This window comes from Echeneis naucrates, chromosome 2 (genome assembly GCF_900963305.1).
Source record: "Echeneis naucrates chromosome 2, fEcheNa1.1, whole genome shotgun sequence".
NCBI classification, from domain to species: Eukaryota; Metazoa; Chordata; class Actinopteri; order Carangiformes; family Echeneidae; genus Echeneis; species Echeneis naucrates.
The window spans coordinates 1,506,585-1,529,386 of record NC_042512.1 but is presented as its reverse complement, the minus strand read 5'-3'; the positions used below and the strand labels follow the sequence as shown (position 1 = coordinate 1,529,386).

General features: G+C 41.0%; 5 non-coding genes across 5 annotated transcripts; 4 read left to right on the top strand and 1 right to left on the bottom strand.

Moving 5' to 3' along the window:
- Positions 1–12,904: 12,904 nt before the first annotated feature.
- LOC115057815 (U2 spliceosomal RNA) lies at positions 12,905–13,095 on the top strand. The gene has a single exon (XR_003841961.1). It is a non-coding gene; the product is annotated as a U2 spliceosomal RNA (small nuclear RNA).
- Positions 13,096–19,269: 6,174 nt separating this feature from the next.
- trnaf-gaa (transfer RNA phenylalanine (anticodon GAA)) lies at positions 19,270–19,342 on the top strand. The gene has a single exon. It is a non-coding gene; the product is annotated as a tRNA-Phe (tRNA).
- A 673-nt stretch (positions 19,343–20,015) lies between these two features.
- Positions 20,016–20,126, bottom strand: trnal-caa (transfer RNA leucine (anticodon CAA)). Its single transcript has 2 exons — positions 20,089–20,126; positions 20,016–20,061 (listed from the first exon to the last, which is right to left on the bottom strand). It is a non-coding gene; the product is annotated as a tRNA-Leu (tRNA).
- Positions 20,127–20,234: 108 nt separating this feature from the next.
- Positions 20,235–20,305, top strand: trnag-ccc (transfer RNA glycine (anticodon CCC)). Its single transcript has one exon. It is a non-coding gene; the product is annotated as a tRNA-Gly (tRNA).
- Positions 20,306–21,662: 1,357 nt separating this feature from the next.
- On the top strand, positions 21,663–21,736 carry trnat-agu (transfer RNA threonine (anticodon AGU)). The gene has a single exon. It is a non-coding gene; the product is annotated as a tRNA-Thr (tRNA).
- The last annotated feature ends 1,066 nt before the right edge of the window (positions 21,737–22,802 follow it).

Genomic DNA, 22,802 nt, shown 5'->3' with positions numbered 1-22,802 from the left:
ACAGGTTGATGAGCTGCTGCTGACCTCAGGACAGACTGAACTAGATCAGACTTTAAATATCCAGTCCTGATTCAGGACTGAAGTCTCCCTTGGTGCTGGTCTGTGTCTGGGGATCAAACATGTGAAACCAACTGGTTGGTTCCTGTCAGACTTTTTCTTATTAACACATGAAACAAGTAAATTGAAGGTGTGAAAACAACAACGACTATAAAGACAAGAACAACTACAACAACAACAATAATAAAACTGAACCTGGAGAATCAGTCAGTCAAAAGTCAGAAGAGTACTGGAAACATGAAACAACTATTTAAAAGTATGTTGATCCAAAATGAATGAACTTAAGTTCTATGCAGATTTAATTCTGGATTAAAAATAAAAGTTCCACAACAATAACTGAACTGACCTCAGAGTCTCCAGTCTGCAGTGAGGACTCTTCAGAAAACCACACAGATCCTTCAGTCCTGAATCCTTCAGGTCGTTCCGACTCAGGTCCAGTTCTCTGAGATGGGAGGGGTTGGACTTCAGAGCTGAGACCAGAGAAGAACAGCTGATCTCTGACAAACTGCAGTTCTCCAACCTGAATAAAAAATAAAAGATGTGACTTTAGGAGACAAAGTTCCTGCTTGAAAGCGTTCAATGTTTCATCATCTGTTCAGAGCTGAAGGTTTAGAAAGTAGAAGTTTAGAAAATGAAATTCAAACAGCTGAACCAACAGGAAGCAGCTTCACAACAGTCAAATACAAAAAGTGACAAGATTTAATGAGGAAATGAAACAACACTGTAAAGAACCTGAACTGACTCAAACTGTCAACATTGTGATTTGAACACATCAGAAATAACCAAACAGCAGAGTCAGCCAAACTTTATTTCTATCTCTGATTCTGCCACATATGAACTCCTGTATAACAATCTGAGCTCTGGCAGGTAAGTCCACTTTAAAACCAGTCAAACAATCTACAAACAAGCTGCAGAAGTTCTACACAGAAAACCAAACTCATCATGAACATTATGTGAAGATGAATTGTCTTGGCCTGATGTTGGACCAACACATGACATTTAACCCAGCTGTCAGTGTTTTAGCTCAGTCTGCAGGTAGAGCCCTGAACAAATCTGAACACTGTGCTCATCTGGGAGTTCATACTTTCACTCTGTTCTATTTCGTGTGTGTGTGTGTGTGTGTGTGTGTGTGTCTGTGTCCTGTGTCAGACAAGTATCAGACATAAGAGACAAATGCTCCAGTTCTGGAACAGATCTGTGAAGCTGCCTGATCATAGAATTACTAAAAAGCTATTTCATTCACCATCCCTGGGCCAGTGAGCTGAAATTAATATTCTATATGAGTGATTTATCTTATATATTCATTCATAAACTATCTTGTGATATTACAGATATTATAAACAAACTGTTCCTAAAGCAGAGAGATAAACGGTCTCTGGATGTTTGGAGGAAGCCAAAATGAAGAACCTACTGTCTTAATAAGAACACTGTTATGACCTTTGGTCTTTTGCATATATTGTTGTTTGCCCTTGTTGGCTGGTTCTCCTCCTTAAAGGGGAAGTTTTCCTGTACTGGGGTGATTCAAAATAATTTTGTGATCTCGTACTTCCTGCTCCCAACTTTAGATCATGCTGGGCTGTGCTGTGTTTTCCTTTGTGTTAAAGAACTGTTGTTGTTTTTTTTCATCAGTACTGTTTTGTTTTCTTTGCTTAGCTGTTTTAGCTACAACACTTTGTTTGTTTGGTTTTTTTTGGCCAGGTCTTATTTCAAACCATACTTGATTATGATTAAAACACAGAGGTAAAAAAAAAAACAAAAAAAAAAACACGAGAGCAACACAACAGCCTAACCACAAAAGCACCGATTAAAATAAAGACACAGTTACTCAAACACTTCAATGTTCAACCAGGTTCATTCATCCACAGAGCATCATATCAGCTTTCCACTCAACCTCTGGTGTCTTTGAGCCCCTTAAATATTTTCCTGAATGAGAACTCCATCATCACAACTGTGGCAGATGCCGAAAGCAGCAGAAAGGTTGTGTCCACCTCCCTAAAAGTAAATGATCCTCAGTGAACATATAAGTCACCAGGATGACCCAGCATGACTGAGCAACATATTGGTGTGTTTGATTTGTTTCACTTATTGTGTTCTCCAGGTGGTCAATCAAATCAGTAATTCATTATGGAGCATGAAGCTGCAGACATGTTCAGTTAATTTTACCTGATTTAAACAAAAATCGTAAAAATATATAAGTAGTAGTAATTTTTGACCTGAGAGTTTCCAGCTCACAGTGTGGACTCTCCAGTTCAGACAGCAGCTTCACTCCTGAATGCTGCAGGTTGTTGTTACTCAGGTCCAGATCTCTCAGACTAGAGGACTGGGAGCTGAGGACTGAGGACAGAGCTTCACAGCTTCTGTCTGAGAGGTTACAGCTGCTCAATCTGAGGAGGAATTAACATAAAATGAAAAAAAAAAAAAAGTGCACTCGGTATTACAGAAATATCACGTTAACTATTAATACAGTTATAAACTAACCTGAGTCCTTTCAGCTGACAGTGTGGACTCTTCAGTCCAGCAGACAGCAGCTTCACTCCTGAATCCTGCAGGTTGTTGTTACTCAGGTCCAGATCTCTCAGACTAGAGGACTGGGAGCTGAGGACTGAGGACAGAGCTTCACAGCTTCTGTCTGAGAGGTTACAGAGGCTCAGTCTGAAGAAGAATCAGAAAAACAAGAGAAAATGATTTCAAAAATGTGTTCTTGGTTTGAGCAAATAAAAAGATTTAGTTGATCTTGTTGGATTTATTTGCACATACAGAACTTTGTTGGAGGCTTTGACCACTGGCAGCAGCCTCAGAAGAGCCTCCTCTGAAGCAGAGTATTTCTTCAGGTCAAACACGTCCAGATCTTTTTCTGATGACAGTAAGATGAAGACCAGAGCTGACCATTGAGCAGGAGACAGTTTATCTGTGGAGAGACGTCCTGATCTCAGGGACTGTTGGATCTCCTCCACCAGAGAACCATCATTCAGTTCATTCAGACAGTGAAACAGGTTGACACTTTTCTCTGCAGACAGATCCTCACTGATCTTTGTCTTGATGTACTGGACTGTTTTCTGATTGGTCTCTAAGCTACTTCCTGTCTGTGTCACCAGGCCTCGTAGGAGAGTTTGGTTGGTCTGCAGTGAAAGACCCAGAAGGAACCGGAGGAACAAGTCCAGGTGTCCATTTGGACTCTGTAAGGCCTTATCCACAGCACTCTGGTAGAGACGTGTTTTAGATCCAGTCTTTATTAGTTTAGACCTCCAAGTTGTTGTTTGTTCTTCTGACATCAGATTGACTCCAGAGTTGATGAAGGTCAGATGGACATGAAGAGCAGCCAGAAACTCCTGAACACTCAGATGGACGAAGCAGAAGACCTTGTCCTGGTACAGCCCTGTCTCCTCTTTGAAGATCTGTGTCAACACTCCTGAGTAAACTGATGCTGCTCTGATATCGATGCCACACTCTGTCAGGTCTGATTCATAGAAGATCAGGTTTCCTTTCTGCAGCTGCTCAAAAGCCAATTTTCCAAGAGACTTAATCATTTTTCTGTTCTTTTTACTCCAGTGTGGATCTGAATAAGCTACTTCATCGTACTTGACATTCTTCACTTTGGACTGAACCACCAGGAAGTGGATGTACATCTCAGTCAGGGTCTTGGGCAGCTCTCCTCCCTCTCTGGTCTTCAACACCTCCTCCAGAACTGTAGCAGTGATCCAGCAGAAGACTGGGATGTGGCACATGATGTGGAGGCTTCGTGAGGTCTTGATGTGGGAGATGATCCTGCTGGCCTGCTCCTCATGTCTGAACCTCTTCCTGAAGTACTCCTCCTTCTGGGGGTCATTGAACCCTCTGACCTCTGTCACCATGTCAACACACTGAGGAGGGATGTGATTGGCTGCTGCAGGTCGTGTGGTTATCCAGAGGCGAGCAGAGGGAAGCAGTTTCCCCCTGATGAGGTTTGTCAGCAGCACGTCCACTGAGGTGGACTCTGTAGGATCAGTCAGGACCTCAGTGTTGTGGAAGTCCAGAGGAAGTCGACACTCATCCAGACCGTCAAAGATGAACACAACCTGGAACTGATCAAAGCTGCACATTCCTGCTTCTTTGGTTTCAGTGAAGAAGAGATGAACAAGTTCCACCAAGCTGAACTTCTTCTCTTTCAGCACATTCAGCTCTCTGAAGGTGAAGGGGAATGTGAACTCTATGTCCTGGTTGGCTTTGTCTTCAGCCCAGTCCAGAGTGAACTTCTGTGTTAAGACGGTTTTCCCAATGCCAGCCACTCCCTTTGTCATCACTGTTCTGATTGGTTGGTCTCTTCCAGGTGGGGGTTTAAAGATGTCTTCTTGTCTGATGCTTGTTTCTGCTCTGTCCTGTTTCCTGGATGCTGTTTCAATCTGTCTGACCTCATGTTCCTCATTGACCTCTCCAGTCCCTCCCTCTGTGATGTAGAGCTCTGTGTAGATCTGATTCAGAAGGGTTGGGTTTCCTGCTTTAGAGATCCCCTCAAACACACACTGGAACTTCTTCTTCAGGGAAGATTTGAGTTTATGCTGACAAACTAGAGCATGACTTTCTGAATAAACAAAGAACAAAAGAGATTAAAAACTTTAACTACAAGGTTAATTTTTGCATCTCCTAAGGAATAAGAATGATCATATTTCTCTCTGTCTCCTCAGACTTTAGTTAATGTCTAATTGATCCATCATGTTAAATCCTCTTACTGCTCTGCAGACAGTCAGCCAGCTCCTCCTGCTTCATCCTCTTCAGGAAGTTCACTGTGATCTTCAGAAATGCCTCTCTGCTCCTCCCCTTTTCCTCCTCTTTTCTTTTCCTCTTTTCCTCCTGCTTTTCATCCACCTCATCATCCTCATTCTTGATGAATTGTGGGTAATCTGGACTCAGACTCCTTTTCATTTTCTTCAGCTCGTTCTTCACAAAACAGAAGATGTTCTCCTCCAGCAGCTGGAACACAATAACATCCTGTGTAAAGTTCACTCTCAGTATAAACTGATGGATCAAAGCATCAGATCATCGGTCAGCAGAGTTCAACTTTAGCTGCTGCTGTATCATCTGCTGCCACGTCTCTTTCCAGAGCTACACAGAAAGATTCAGACCTGCTGACTTCACTAAACTAACTTCACTTAGATTCTGACAACACAGAGATCCCGATCATCACATGAAGACCAAACTGATACAGCCCTTCAACACATCAACTTAGGAAGTGAAAATTCAGGGTATTAACTGTGACTGTGGCTGAAGATGGATCAGACCACCTGAACTAGTTCACTGATGAATTATTCCATCTTTAAACCCTGTAGAGACAGAGTCCATGGAGGTCCAGGACTGAATCTGATTAACTTTGGTCTTTGTTATTAAGTCACAGCTGAAATCCTCAGGAAAACAACTAAATAAACCTTTCTTTTGGATTCATTGCAGATGAAGGAGGAGCAGAAATGTTTTGTAAAAGTCTCCAACAGACCATATTCATACAGAACATATCTGTTGAGGCTGATGGATTATTGCTCTGTGGTGAACTACAACTCCCAGTCCTCTCCCACTCTCTCCCACCCCAAACCTGTTCAATCCCAATTCAACTCCTGTCTGTCACAGAGTAAAGCTCTACTGGTCTAAAGAGTGCAGCTTCAAACTCAAGTCTTTGTTGGTGTCTGTTGTAGTCACTGGATGAACATTTACACACCATAAATATGGAGTCCAGGTCTGTGTGATGATGTTTGTCAGACTGAACTCTGAGGAGAAAAGACACAAACACACAGTTTGTTCCAGGAGTTTTCTATGAACAGCAGAGAAACTGATAGACAAGCTTTGATACCTTTAATGAGTCAGACAACAACAAATGATCAGCTTTTACCTTTTTTCTTTGATAAAGTAATCCATAGACCAATCACTCTTCATGGACACACAACTGGACACAGCAGACTGTTGTCCTCCCTTGAAGTAAATAGGAGGATCCATAGACCGATCACTCTTCATGGACACACAACTGGATACAGCAAACTGTTGTCCTCCCTTGAAGTAAATAGGACGATCCATAGACCGATCACTCTTCATGGACACACAGCTCAGTTCAGGAGAATCTGGTCTTGACTTCTGGTTACTAGTGGAAACCAAGTTGACATTAAAATAATCAACAAGCAAGAAACTGAGCAGAAACATAAGTTTTGAAGGAGTTCGATTTTCATTTTTGATCCAGAATATTTTATTGTGGGGTTTAATTTTAATTAAATTTACATATTACATAGACTTTTTGGATATTTTTCATTAACTCATATGAAGTATGATTATCATTATTACTCAATATCTTCAAATGTTGGTTGAGCTCCCTGTAAAAAAAAAAAAAGGACAAATAAAAAAGCAGCAGAAAAAGTTCAGCAATAAAAAACCTAAGTGACAGAGAGAGTGAATAATGATGGAGCAGTGATCTGAGTGCTGAGCTCTGACAGATGGACAGTTAGAGATCCTCATCTCACCTCTGAGCTTTGGTCTGACTCTCATGTTCCCCACACAGAGTGGTTTTAGAGGGAGGGGCTCCCTCCTCTCTGTCCTCACACTGATTCATAGCTGAGCCTCCACCTTCACAAACACAACAAAAAGCTTCATTCCAACAGGATTTACATCACAGGACACAATCACCATCATCATCTATGTCACTAACTTCAGCCTTTACCTGACTGGAAAAAAAAAAAAAAACAGAAAATTGAGAAAGGACATTCAAGGTTTATGCTCATCCCAACATTCGATGTTTTATATTTGCCTTATATTTAAAACTTTAAATTGAATCAGATAAATTTATGTTTTGTAACATTTAAAGGCCAAACATTTTAATGAAATACATTTGAGGACAAAATTATTCCAAGCCATCAGTTCCATCTAAAGCAGTTTGACCTGTACAGAACAGAGGAGGTGGTTCTCTGATCTGATATTTAGGATGCACCTTAAACATGTTTCTTTCACAAATTAAATACTGTGCCTCCACAGCTTCATACACAAATCAATCTGATCTGTCAGTGATTTGCAAGTTCCAGAGAAATGTATCTCAGATCTGACAGTTCTTCTCTCTGTCCACTAGATGGTGGTATCTAACTGTGGGATGGGTTGATGGATGATGCGATTTAATTCATGTTACTTGATTGATCAAAGAACTTCTGACAATGTAAAGGTTTCTGTTTTGCCTCAAATGATTCCCAACATTAAAAACTAGGAGTGCTGCTTTAAACCTTCACTGGCTTCACTGTATCTGGAAATACTCAGAGTGTACCATTAACAGGAAGAGTTCAATTCACTCAGCTCAGTTCATCAAAGGTTTCAGACCAGTTCTGACATGTTAGTTCTGTCATTGTGCAACAGAAACACCAGCACACCAGTTGGGCCACAAGAAAATAAAGTTAACATTCACCATGAAAGTTAAGTTGAGAAAAATTCTTTTTCATTTTAGATTAATTTGGAATGACCATTTAAAAATCTTAAAAAAATATATAAAAAAAAAAAATCTGGTACAAGTCTGGTGCTTTGAATTCTTGACTTTACTCAGTGACTCTTACTTTATAGTAGAATAAGAATAAAAGTGAATAAACTGTACTCTAAGTGCAGATAAAATACTGACAGATAAGGTTATTAAAAATAATAATCAGGGGTCATCTTCACATTACTTCCTGAAGAGTACAATATTTCCTATGCAAGTACAGTAATTAGACTATTTTATTTATTTAACTCCTGCTCCGGGTCCAAGCAGCGACCTGCAGCAAAAGTCTGCTCACCACCGCATGTTGAGCTTTGACCCAGCTTTGGCTATCAGAGGTGAAATATCCCCCCTGCCTGTACCAGACTGATAGTGGACCGATACTCCAAAGTATGACACATTAAAACCGCTCCAACCTGTTTTTGGTTTGTTGTTGTACTGCTGCTGTTAGTCAGCGAGGTGTTACGGGTCACTAAAATAGGACCCCGATGGAGAAACAGATCCGGTAAAACCGAGTCCAACAGAAATAGTCCGGTAGGGATACAAAAGTCCAACAAAAAGAGGAAACACAGACTGAGCTGGACTTTCTGAAAAACTAACAAAGTAACAACAGAGAGAGAAAACAAAAGGCGAGACTGAACAAACAGGGAACCAAGAGAGAGGCTGACTGAGAGACACCGGAGAACCTGAATGGAAAAACAGAAGACATATTTATTAAAAATAAAAAAATAAAAAAAATAAAGCCCGAAGGAAAACGGTGAACGAGAGACGCGGTAACAATCAGAACAGACAGGATACTCCGGCACTGAAGAGAAGTCCGAGGAGAGAATCTATGTGGGCTGATTGGCGGGAAATGCAGGACAGGTGTGCCTCATTAGGAGAGAGGACACGCCCACTGGGACAGAACACAGGGGGGAGGGGCCGGGGGACACGTGACTTTAGCAACAAGGAAGCAGCTGACATACACAACCTTTATCATTCAGCCTGTTTCAGTCCACAGCTGTACTCTGCTGTTTTTGTTGGTTTACCTCTTCCACAAAACTTCAGGCTGCTCCAAAGGGAGACATGAAGACTGTGCAGAGAGACTGCTGTGTCCTTTTAATGGGACTTCAGTAGAGGAAGTTAGATGAGGATCCAGTCAGACGCAAATTTATCAAACACAAATCACCCGAGTACAAGCTCGTAGCTCATTTGTAAAAAAAAAAAAATTGCCTTTTAAACATTCAGTGCCCCCATTCTAAAGCAATAAACTCAAAGTCAGATCATTCTTGATAAAGAAATGAAGAAAGGAATACTTCAAAATACAAACTTTTCACATTGTAAAAAAATTCATGAAAATGTATAAAACGGTGAAATGAACATATTGAAGTTAATTGAGCTTTATCAGTCAGACTGTATCATAATGATCCTGAACTTTCCACTTGCTTGTTAAGGATAATTATATTGATAATGGTTTTTTATTTTTCCATTATTTGATAAATTTTTTTGCAGCACACAGTGAAAACGAATGTTAAACATTAATATATAATATATATATTAATATATAAAATATGGTCTTTCATATTCCAAGGTACTGTGTGAACAGAAGAAAGCAAAGATGCAGATCATAAACAGTGTTCTACATTGCTCTGTGTGAGATTTGCATTTGCAGACCTTTATCTGCATTGGTTGTGAAATCATTCAGCCTGTTTCACTGTCTGTTCCTGGTTCAAGTCCACAGCACTGTACTCAGCTGGTTTTGTTGGATAGTATGTGGTTTGGTTTCACCTCTTCCACAAAACGTCAGGCTGTTCCAAAGGGAGACATGAAGACTGTGCAGTTAACTGATTGGTCAGAGAGACTGTTGTGTCTTTTGAATGGAACTTCTGTAGAGGAAGTTAGATGAGGATACAGTCAGATGTTAATCTATCAAACGCAAATCACCCAAGTACAAGCTCGCTGTTCATTTGTAAAAAAAGTTTCCTTTTAAACATCCAGTGCCTGCATTTTAAAGCATTAATCTCAAAGTCAGGTCACCCTTCGAGAAAGGAATACTTCAAAATACAAAATGTTTTCGGGGGGGGGGGGGGGGGGGGGGTTTATGTTTTCACTTTGTAAAAAAATAGTCAAGCCTCCTTTTTCACAGTGCAGCAAACAGCCAGCAAATCAATAAACAGCTAATACAGTCTGATTGAAACAGTAATTGTAACTGTGCAGAGAGATGTGTCAATGAAGAATGGGGAATCAAAAAGAGAAAAGATTGTCATGTTTCACATGGATCTGTGTTAATCATCATGTGTTGATTCAAACAGCCTCTGAAAAAAGGGAGAGTGGCTAAAATAGGATTTATTCCAGAGCTTTGCACTTCTGTGCTGTGCATCATGTGCCGGCCTGCCCGGTGTGTGGCTGGTTCAGCCCGTGTTGTGCGGGGTGCTCCTGACAGGTCTGAGGTCTTTTAGTCAGTCAGGCCTCGTTGGTGCAGTAGGCAGCGCGTCAGTCTCATAATCTGAAGGTCGTGAGTTGGAGCCTCACACGGGGCACAGCTTTAGTTAATAATGAGAAGTTAGGAGAACCTCAGTTCTTTGAACACTCTCTGGTATACATGACTTCTATGACGTAGACAAGTATAAAGAATCACATAACAGGTGTTATCTCACTTTTCCAGTTTAAAGACACAACACCAGCTTCTCTGTCAGAGTTGTGAAGTTCTATCTCCTCAGTATCTACTTCTCTCCACCTCAGAGGACCGGAAGTCGGCTCGTCCGCCTATCAGCTGTGTGACCGTGAATCAGCAGGAGACTATTTTCTACTTTTGTACTGAGACTTCACAAAACAGTGATTTTTACATAGGAATTGGTTTGCGTAGTGATCCACACAGAGGAAGGCAGAGAGCATCCTAAAATACACGGACCGTGTGTGCAGTTTGGGACACATTCATAAAACAGAGCAGAACCAGCAGATGGAGCTGTTTGGATGTTTCTATCATATGATGATGAAATCTAAAGGCTCTCTGATCATCACATTGAGAAGTTCATCTGGTTTGTGATATTTCTTCATATGATAGTGAGGTAAAATGTGTTCAGTGGGATGTGTGTGTATCCAGCAGGACTGACAGCTTCATGTGGGATTCTCACAGAGATGATTCAAACCTGATCACAGTGATCAGTATGGATATACAGTATGTTTGCTGTCAGTGGAGGAAACTCTCAGACAGGACTAATAGTCATGTTTGGGATGTTCCTGGATTTGAGTTGAATGAGTGTAAATTCTCTCAGATTTTAACACACGTTCACACATCCACCTCTATTCAGACATGGAGTTTACATATTGTTTGGAATTCTAATATGAATATAATATAATTAATGTTAAGACCCAGAAAGCAGCATGTTTGATTGACTGTTGTACCAACCTGAAGGTGATCAGTGTTTGTAGCTCATAACCTGATCACAGATCAATAATCAGCCATTGGAAGACGCTCTGAAACTTTCTTCTGCAGTCAGAACTCATCCACCTTCAGACTGGACATCTTCTGACTGTAGAACTGGAGCTTTTTATACATCTCACTGCAGCACAATAAAGTCCTCTGTGAGTATTGTGTGTCCCACAGTGTACATGACATCTGAGCAGCAATACTTCCACCTGCTGGAGATTTATTGTTACTACAGCTGTAAAATAAATCTATCAGAACATGAACTCAGTCTGTAGAATCCAGAAGATTAATGACACACTTTGTCCCGCTGTTATGGAATCAAATCCTACTTTAGGTTTTCGATATATTAAACTGATGAGCACTGTTGGGGATCAGATAGAAAAGGACAAACGTATTAAAGAAGATTTTTCTTTTCTTTTAATTATATATATAACCCACAGATCCAGAAGAGACTGCAAACACACGTAGCTATGAGCAGAGTGGCGCAGCGGAAGCGCAGCGGAAGCGTGCTGGGCCCATAACCCAATCATCATGAGATACGAGTTTAACTTCATCAGCATTGATTATCAGAAGAACATGCAGAATGTCACTTTCTCCATTAATGTGTACAATTTTCACTGTGCTGCTTGTGACTCAGTGATGCTGTTGAATGCTTTTCGGGCCGCCGTTCTTAAAGTGTGTCTTTCCGCCCGGAAAGTAACACAATCAAATTGTGAACTGGAATTGCTTACATTTCTGTCATCTTTTTTTTTTTTTTTTACAATTACAGTTTTTCACAATTCACAATTTCAAAATGCACTTTAATTATTTTATTTGCTTCAAAAATGTCAAAAGTATAAGCGTCAATGTGAATCATCTTGTTTTTACATGATTACAAATTTTCAACGAATTGCACATAAACCAGGGTTAGTGTTTGGAACCAGCCCTCTCTGTGTTGTTCTCTTGAGACTTTTGTCTGTCATAACAATACAGAATTGTTGTGTTTTGATAAGCTGTTAACTCGCAGAGTGCGGCTGCATTACTCTCGTCCAGACAGGGACCAACATTTACGCCAGATTTTCTCCGAAACCGCAAAACTTCATTTGAAACTTCAGGATGTGTTAGAAAACAAAATCACCTATTATATAATTACAGATACGACACAGGAAATGATAATCACAATGTTTAAATCTAAAGGTTCACAGCTCAGACAAATTTACTTTTCGGTCTCAAAAACAATTTTCCGGCAATAACTTCGAGGAAGTGTGACGTCATTTGATGCGTCTACATTTATCCGATTAGGAGTGTTATATTTGTCCCATGTTACTTTGGTATCGGCTCTCCCCGAAGTATTACTGCCATGTTTGAGATGAAATAAGTTCACTGACGCTTTAAAATGATCGCGGTACTGATGCTAATCCCGTTAGCCGGTCTATGGCGTTTTCCATTGTATGTTAGCATTAAACGGACATAACGGATTTTATGTTAAGATAAAATGATGGCAGTAATTCTGGTTAAAATGACTTTGAATGCTATTTTAAATATGTGTGTGGTCAGTCATTTGTGTTTTATACTGTTAATGACGAAGATACTCTTTCATTTTATTATTCTCTCTTTCGGTCTAAAAAAGCCGAGTCCAGTCGAGGAGAGCCGAATCTTCAGAGAATCCGTGCAGACAGGGGGGTTATTTTGATGGACACACCATGAGGCCAATCACATGAGAGGACAAACTGATGTTTTCACAATAATATTCAGCTGGTAAACTGACATAGATATGAAGTTTTACAGGTGACCAAGAAGAGACGTTTTCTTTGCTGTACAACGTAACTTTGTGAAAATAACATGTCTGTGGTTGTTCTCTGATCCCTCCTTCGTTTCTTCATGTCTTCTGTTTGTGTCTCTCTCTCGGAGTGATGTTGTTACTGAAGCCGACTCTGACCCCTCACTGAGCGGGTCGGTGCGGAGAAACACTCCGTTACCTCCGACAGCTGAGCGGTATCGCTTCTCGGCCTTTTGGCTAAGATCAAGTGTAGTATCTGTTCTTATCAGTTTAATATCTGATACGTCTCCTATCCGGGGACCATATATTAAATAGATTTTTGGAACAGGGAGATGGAATAGGGGCTTGCTCCGTCCACTCCACGCATCGACCTGGTATTGCAGTATCTCCAGGAACGGTGCACTCCCTCTGTGTGTTCAATACAAGTCCTGTTCAGCTCAACATCACCTTAAACACATGATGTTGTCTTCATGTGTGTAACGCTGAGTGTACAGAGTGTTCATGTTCAGTTTATGGTTTTAGAATCAGTGATGCATTCATGTAGAAACATCAGTTTAATGTTGCTGATTTCATCAGGTTATATTCTGCTGACCAGACTGAATCAATAAAGTTTTCTTTCAACACGTCATCGTTTAAATGTTGGTTGTATTTTGCATTTGTCAGCTGAATCCACAGAGTGACTGAAATGATGAAGTAAATCCAGGAAAGGAAAAACATTTGGCTCTGAATCTCAATGTAGATTTGAACAAAGAGCTCCAGCTGAAGAAAACAATGCTGTCTGTTTCCAGATGATGAAGAACTCAGTTCTCAGTTGATGCTCAGTTATCTCCATCTAGTGGACAGATGGTAGAAGTTGATTCCTGAAAAGAGGAAGTGACTTTTCCTCAGATCAAACTGTTGAAGGAGAACAAGCAGCTTCTTCCTCACTGACTCACTCAACTTCTGTCTCCTGGGTTTGGATTTGAGCCTCTTTCTCAGGATCACACACAGAAAAAATAAGATTTTCTATTCCAACAATATACATGATGTCCTCGTGTATGAATGAATGTTTCACTGATGCAGATTTTTCAGAACAACATCAACAACTAATAACTCCACAACGACTCTGTGTGACGTTACTGGAGATCAAAGGCATTTCCTGTCTTTCATTGATCTCCAACACACAGATGCATACGTCACACTCTCTCATGTTCGCTTCAAATGGATGAGCGCATGCGCACAAAGACACACAGAAATGTCCCTGGACTGATCACTGTAACTTTGTGTTATTGTTGTAAATGAAGTCAGAGTGTATTGAAGTCTATGGGGTTTCATATGGCGGTTTCACAAAAGTCACACACCACGTAATGTTCCTCTTTCTTGCTCTTAGTTAGTATAGTGGACAGTATCTCCACTGCTCACATGGAAGACTGGGGTTCGATTCCCCGACGGGGAGAGCATGTGCATTTTTAGCTCATTTTAGTTCAATAACTCATTAACCAGAGTGATAGAAATAACTCTCTCTGGATCTGACTAATCATATTCGTCGCGCTCGCTGCCAGCAGTTTTGTTTTGAAAACCAACTGGATTCTCTTGCATTTTGAAAGCCCGACTTCCTGCGTGTCTCATCGGCGACAAAATAAAAGATACAGTCAAATAAAGAAAAAATGAAAAACAAGTCCCTCTTGTGATCATTGTGCTGAATTTTATTTTATTTATTTATTTATTTATTATTTTTTTGAGGGAGTTTCTGTTTTCTGTTCAAGTGAAGTGAAAGAGCATCCCTGTGACCTTACTGTGACCTGTGGATCTCATTTCTGCCAGCCAGAGTCTGCTACACGTGAAAATAACATACCTTTATGAATGGTAGAATCTGAAAACTTTCACAGGATACATAGAAAATATCATCAGCAAAAGTCACAAATATTTTTAGAATTTTATTGCAAAGAATATCACAATACGTAGAAAATATGTTGTAAGACCGACGGCATAGGTCTCACAGTGAGCGATGATTTAGAAAATAATACACAAATTCAATTCCTTTTACACCAAACTATAAAAAAAAAAAACTTTTTTCTGGTATATATGTCACTGACCCAAACACAAATGAGCGAGGACAAAAAAACAACAAAGCAAAGCAAAAAAAACAAAGACCAATCAAGTTACAGTTTACTTTTGGTCAACCAGCAAAGATCCTGCAGTCAGAAACTTTGGTCTTTTTCTTTACAGTCATCACAACCAAACAGTTTCTCTTCTGTATGGACCTCCATGTGTAATTTAAGGCTTTTATTTCATTTAAATGTTTTCCCAAAAACATCACAGCTGAAGTGTTTCTCTTCTGTATGGACCTTCATATGTGGTTTAATGTTTTTCTTTAGTTTAAATCTTTTCCCACAAACATCACAGCTGAAGGGTTTTTCCTCTGTATGGACCTTCATGTGTATTTTAAGTATTCCCTTTTCTTTAAATGTTTTCCCACAAACATCACAGCTGAAGGGTTTCTCTTCTCTATGGACCTTCATGTGTGGTTTAATGTTTTTCTTTAGTTTAAATGTTTTCCCGCAAACATCACAGTTGAAGGGTCTCTCTTCTGTGTGGACTGCCATGTGTGATTTCAGGGTTCGCCTTAGTTTAAATGTTTTCCCACAAACATCACAGCTGAAGGGTCTCTCTTCTGTGTGGACTACCATGTGTTTTTTAAGGTTTTCCATTAGTTTAAATGTTCTCCCACAAACATCACAGCTGAATGGTCTCTCTTCTGTGTGGACTACCATGTGTTTTTTAAGGTTTTCCATTAGTTTAAATGTTTTCCCACAAACATCACAGCTGAAGGATTTCTCCTCTGTATGGACTGTCATGTGTTTTTTAAGGCCTACCTTTAGTTCAAAAATTCTCCCACAAACATCACAGCTGAAGGGTCTCTCTCCTGTATGGAACTTCATGTGCATGTGGAAGATTCCCTTTCGGTTAAATCTTTTCCCACAAACATCACAGCTGAAAGGTTTCTCTCCTGTGTGGACTACCGTGTGTAATTTAAGATCATATTGTCGCTTAAATCTTTTGCCACAAAATGAGCAGCCAAACTGTCTCTCTTCTGCGTGAACTTGCATGTGAAAATTAAGATTGCCCTTCCACAAAAAACTTTTCCCGCAAACATCACAACGGTGATGTTTCTCCCCTGTGTGGGTCTTCATATGAGTCTGAAGATAAAACGTTTTTTTAAATGTTTTCCCACGCTCAGGGCAGCTGAATGGGTTTTCATTGCTGGCACATTTTCTAACATTTACGTCACCTTCATCTATTTTCACATCTGACTGGGCCACTCTGGTTTCATTAGAATCATCTTCACTGATTTCAGTATCAGAGGAGTCTGAGACCTCTTCCTCTGGATCTGGATCTGGTTGAAGAGGACTCTGTGGATCACAGCTCCTGGCCGGTTCATTCATCTCTTCATCCTCACTCTTCACCTGAAACGGCCTCACAGGGTTCCTGGTCTCCTCCAGTCCTGGTACCTGGTCCTCCTCCTGTTCCTGTTTAAGGACTGGACTCTCTGAATCCTCCGGATCCGGACCGGAGGTGAACTCAGGAGGAACCTCTTTTGTCACCATCAGCTGCTGAACATCTGGAGGAAACGATTCGAAAATGAATCCTCTTTATTAGCTACAATATGAACACAGTTATTCCTCCAGCTGCTTCATTCTACATCTGCCAAATACAGTCCTCAGCCTTTCTCACTCATAAAAACAACCGACCCGTTTTGTGGATCAGGACTCGGGGCTGCAGCAGCTCCAGCTGGCTCCTCTGCCGGTCGATCTCCTGCCTGAAGCCCGAAGCCTCCTCCTCATATCCGGCTACCATTCTGTCCACGGCCGCTAAGATCTCCTGGGAGGCGGCGGCGAGTCTGTCGGTGACAAAACCCCGCAGGACTTCTGCTGTGGACATTTTACCTTGTTCACCTTTCAGCTGAGGGACAAAAGACCATCAGTCCTGTTTGTGTGCAGCAAATATACGGATATTATCAGTATGAGACACTTTATCAAAACATTTCCTATATTATTTTTCTAAACATTGATTCAATGTGGTCATTAACCTGCAATATGCCCTTTAAGGTAACATTTGTGACTTTCTAACTACTTTCTTAACCCTCCACCCTCCATATCATTGATAAAACTTGCTGACTTGTGATTGACTTCTGAAATCACCAACACTACCCCAAAAATAGCACTTACTGCTCTCAGAACAGAAGTCTGTGCTTCAGTTGGGGAAACGTTGGTGACAAATGCACTAATTTAGCTGATCTGACGAAATGTATTAATTTTTGTCCAAATTCCATCCAGGACAACCCCAAAGAGAAGCACATGTACAAAAGGAAGTCTTCAGTCTTTTTATTTGAAATGATCATTGTTGCATTCTAAGAAGAAGTTGTTGTGTTTGTCAGTCAGCACTGCTCCAACAAGTAACACTTACTGAATTCAACAGTCAAGTCAGTGCTCAAGTTAAGGTAACATTTGTGACTTTCAAATTACTTTCTTTGCCCCTAATTGATGAATTGATAAAACTTGTTGTCCTGGTGATTGAAAAAAAGAAGGAATTGCATTCCTCATCTTTTTTGTCCAATTTCCATCCAGGACAACCCCAAAGAGAAGCACTTATGCACAAAGTATTCATCATTGTCTCTGATTGGAGTGATCCGAGTTAGATCTGAAGAAAACATGGCTCCAAGAATTAATGTGGTTTTTGTCAATTAACACTGAAAGTGGAAAAAGAGAGCAAAGAGAATAGAAGTCACATTAAGCTTTCATTTTTACCTCACTTAGGATCTTCTCCTCAAGAGTCTATGCAGCAACTTTCCAGTTGTGTCACTGTTCGAATGGACTTCCTTTCAGGCTTTTACCTGAATTTATCTTATACCTGAATGAAACCACTCCCACAGCTCCCTGTTTACTTTACTTAGGCAGTTTGAATGGTCTTGGTAATGGTTTGTAATGAAGAACACATTTAATCCATCAGGAACAGACAAAGATCCTCTTAAATTCATGAGGACTGTTAGCATATGGTGAGAGGACTGTTAACTGCAGTGATTAGGGATTAGGGTTGTGTTGTTGCAGCTGATCTCAAGACATCCATTTAAAATTGCAAATCATCATAATTTTTACTGAATTTCTGAGCAGGACAACCCCAAAGAGAAGCATTTATGCAGAAAGGAATAACTGTAGCATATCTGAGTTAGAGCCTCAGATATGGCTATGGAAGTGCAACAGTCAGAGCTCCATACACAATAACAGTCTTGCTTCTGTTTACCAAAAGCCTCCAAAGTCCACCCTGTATGCTGTATCTCCAAAGAGCTAAAGTCTTGTGGAGAATGTGGGCATCGATACCACTACCTCTCACATGCTAAGCAAGGGCTCTACCATTTGAGCTAATTCCCCTGTATGCATGCTAGTACACATTTTAATTTCTGGTGATGACGTCACCCAGCCCCCCATGTTCTCCTAACAGACCCAAAGTGTTACCGTTCGTTTGTGCTTGAAAAGCTTTAAGTCCATGATTGTGATACATCTACTGATCTTTACTTGCACGTTCACAGCGTGATTATATATATTTTGATCTTGGCAGGTGACCGATTGTCTGTAAGTTTTAAAATCTGTTGTTAGTTTTATTAACTTTTGGAAATGAATCACTTTATGCGTATTGTTTCTGGAGAGCTCACAGGGGTGCAGTATCTGCTCCAGCAGACCGGTCAGGTGCTGCAGGATGTGCACCCTGATTCACCTCCTCATTGAGGAGCATGATGTGTAATTAAATCTAAAACTGATGTTAGACTGAAGATCTAAAGGTCCCTGGTTTGATCCCGGGTTTCAGCATCAGAGGTGGACCTTGTTTTGACCTACATTTCCAATATTCTGCCTCGTCTTTCAACCACACCACAACCACATGAAATATTGTGAGGTTGAATGCTGCACGCTGACTGGTTGTGTGTCCAAATGGCTTCAAAGACATCTTTTTGCCATGAACTCCTCCAAACCTTTGGACACAGCTTTGAGCTTTCTCACAGGTGACACAGGTGTCATTATTTCAGTGAAGATGTATGTGATATGGTGACCAAGGAACTGTATTCAGGCTCCAGTCTCTTTATGCAGGTCATCTCTCTCTCTGCCATTTACTAATATATATATATATTATATTAGTATATTAGTACCAACCAGCACCAACAACTAAAACACTGTTCCTCTTGTCCAGATTCTGCAGGTAAAAGCTGATTCAAAGAAAAGAGGGATTGGCATTCCTCAGCTTTTTTGTCCAAATTCCAACCAGGACCAGAACAGAGAAACACAAAGAATTCATCAGTGTCTCTGATTGGAGTGAATCAATAGATTCTGTAATTGAAGTCATCTAACGTCTAAGAAGACATCAATTTAAAACTTGTGATCGTTTTAATTGAAATTCCAACCAAGGTTTGGAAGGGGGGCGGGGGGTGAAAATGACAGGAGGGTTAAAGAGCAGTGTTAATGGGCAAAAACAAGCAGAACTGTCGCAGAACATCCAGCAGAAATGGAGCCATCCAGCAGAAATGGAGCCATCCAGCAGAAATGGAGCCATCCAGCCGAAATAGCTCAGTTGGGAGAGCGTTAGACTGAAGATCTAAAGGTCCCTGGTTCAATCCCGGGTTTCGGCATCTGAGGTGGTACCTGAGTGAGATTCAAACTTGGGCTTTTTTTTTTACCTTCATTTCCAATATTCTCCCTCCTCTTTCAACCACAGCATGAAATATTGTGAGGGTGGATGCGTCACGCTGACTGGTTGTGTATCCAAAAGTCAGGGGCCTTTACATCCCACAGCCCACACATCCACCGTATGGTTTTGCACCATCAACAATGTCTCCCCTGATACTGGAACCTCAACCCAGCACCTTGACCCACATCCTGCAGCACCTGTAGCAAATATTCCCCAGAGATCAGGTAAGAACTCTACACTTGTCTTTTCTCTGTTTGCATGTGTTCTTCAACAACATTCAATAGACATGATGAGCAGAGTCCTTCTTGGAAACTTCACTTAGTTGTATCTAACTCAACTACGTTAGACGGGTTTCTGAGGAGCTCAAACATCTGGGAGAGACTCAGAGTAGAACAGCTGCTCCTTTCTGATGCTCCACTGACTGAGCTACAGATGATTCAGTAACAGCTGAGTTATCTTTAGTCCAACAACTGCTGTCCTACCACAGGGAGCCACAGGCTTTAGTGTTTTCAGTCCTAACTCCTTTATTGTGAAAAAGTTTAATTCACATTTTATACAGATTTTTCATCCACTTTGGAAGAGTTTGGATCACAAATTTTGCAAAAGGATTTGTTTGTCAGGAGTGGGATTCGAACCCACGTCTCCATTCAGAGACCAGAACACCCTTTAGTGCAGGAAGGAGTTTACCTTGAGTCTGGCGCCTTAGACCACTCGGCCATCCTGACAGACGGAGTGTTTATTGAATTTGAATTACTTCCATGTGACAAGTGGAGATATGATACGCTCTACTCTGCATTGCCATCTTATTGGAGGTGGGTTTGACTGTGCAGTCAGCATTGGTGGTTCAGTGGTAGAATTCTCACCTCCCATGCGAGAGGCCTGGGTTCAATTCCCGCCCAATGCAATGGCCACTGCTCTCCATGAAAAGCAGCAGTCAGCACTGTTTGGATGCAACAGTGGTCAGGGCTGTATGTTTATACTGAAACACTGACAGCTCTCCTCCATCTCACTCTTTCACTTACTCTGGGTTCCAGCCCTCATTGGTGCAGTAGGCAGTGTGTCAGTCTCATGAAGTTCCACTTCCAGGCCATGGAAGCAATAATGAGAAGTCTTTTCCACTGTGTGCTGTACAAGACGGAGAAACAACAAGATAAAGGTTTCTGCATTGTTGTTCAGTCAGATCAACAGCAGGCTGCCATCCACAGTTCATCACTTTTATTTTCATTCCTTCTTCAAATCTTTATTTTTATCATTTAACATGTTTTGCTGTGTTTGAACTCCTTAACGCTTTGAGCTACAGAAAGAACAGGAGCTGTCGCACCACACAAGCATTTCAAAATAAAAGCCGATTTAGATTATTTTATTTCTATCTTTAGCTCAGATGTAGGCAAAACACAACACTGTCGTCGAGAAAGATCTTTTCCACTTTGGTGACTCAAAGTGACGGTGGCCACTGGAGAATCCAGCACCTTGGACCGCTCGGCTACACCACCACATACAGCTGCTAGCTTCACTGCACTAATGCCACATGTCTCACATTTTGTGTCTCCTCAAAGCTGCGTCCAAAGGATAGGAGGAGAGAATACCAGAAAGATGTCCTTGAAGCATCCTGGACACACAACCAGTCAGCGTGCAGCATCCAAACTCACAAACTCTCAAACTATATTTCATGGTTCTGGTGAAACCAAAGTCGAGGAAAAGGACAGCACAACTGTGCGAACGTCAGCGTGTCGTGTTCATGGAACAGACCCTGGCTTCAGGTTTTGTTCTCCAAAGAACAGAAAGATGATGACAGGTCAGGAGTTTTTCAGCAGCACTGATTAACAGGAAAACATGGAGAATGTCATTTATCGCTTTCCTCAGTAATGTGTACTGTTCTGCTCCTGACTCAGTGATGCTGTTGAATGGTTATATGTATTATGTATTTAATGTTCTGTTGTCAGTTTATCATCTGTTCCATCGTCTCTACCAGCACTTGACTGGATCCATCTTGATCACTGAGCTACATCAGAACAGGAAAAGGTCAGATCCTGATATAATCTTGTGAATCCACAAGTATGCCTTTCTTTGTTTGTGTACCAACAGCCTGAGCTCTGGTTCTGACTTTGTTTTGATGAACCTCATTATTTACACACAGCACATTCAGGACATTAATGTGACAGTTTATTTCATGCTAAAGAAACTCTGGCAAGAGTCACAATTGTCAGCCACGTACGTTGGGGGTATTTTAAGATCCAAAATACATCCTGTCCTATCAGAGTGGTGCTGTGGCTTAGTTGGTCAAAGCGCCTGTCTAGTAAACAGGAGATCCTGGGTTCAAATCCCAGCAGTGCCTCATTGATCAAGTTTAAGGTTGTTAAACTAAATTAACTGCATGGTCTTCATGTCTCTCTTTGGAGCATCCTCAAGTTTTGTGGAAGAGGTGAAACCAAACCAGAAACTATCAGCTGAGTAGAGTGCTGTGGATTTGAGCTGGTAACAGGCTGAATGATCTCAATGCAGATAAAGGTTGTGTATGTTGGCTGGTTAAAGCAGCCTGTGTTTAAATCCCAGCAGTTCCTTGTTGCTAAAGTCAGATGTTGTAGAAACAAATTACTTTTGGGTTTTCATCAGCTGTAGGTTACAACATGATAAGCACATGATAAGCACTTCCTGTGCAAAAGGCCACTCAAGGCAGAGCAGTCTAGACCTGCTCTATATGTACTTGACGTAACTTCATGATAATGTTTTGACGTGAGTTTAAAAAAAGAGGCCAAAACATTAGGAGTTTGCTTTTAAGTGGACTTCAATGGCTGCTGTTTTGTCATCACATGTACACTTGTGTTGACTTTGGTAATTTGGTAGGATGACTACACAGGATAAATTGCTCCAAGCTGAGTGGATAGTTGAGAGATCAGGGTGTTGCACAAGATAAGTACTTCCTGTGCTTCATTATCAACGCTGAAGATGACGGGGATTGAACACAGGGCCTCATACATGCAAAGCATGCACTCTACCACTGAGCTACAGCTACATATGGAAGACCATTTTTTCAAGTAATTCAAATTCAAGTAACAGTCCGTCTGTCAGGATGGCTGAGTGGTCTAAGGCACCAGACTCAAGGTAAACTTCTTCCTGCACTAAAGGGCATTCTGGTCTCTGAATGGAGACGTGGGTTCAAATCCCACTCCTGTCAAAGAAAGCATTTTGCAAAATTTGTGATCCAAACTCTTCCAAAGTGGATGAAAAATCTGTATAAACTGCGAATTTGACTTTTTCACTATAAAGGGGTTAGGACTGAAGGTCAGTATCTGGAGGATTTTGCAGATGATGTGCTCCTTTCGGCACCATCAGCCTGAGAACGACAGCACTCATTGGTTCGGTTGCCATCCACAGTTCATCCCTTCTATTTTAATTCCTTC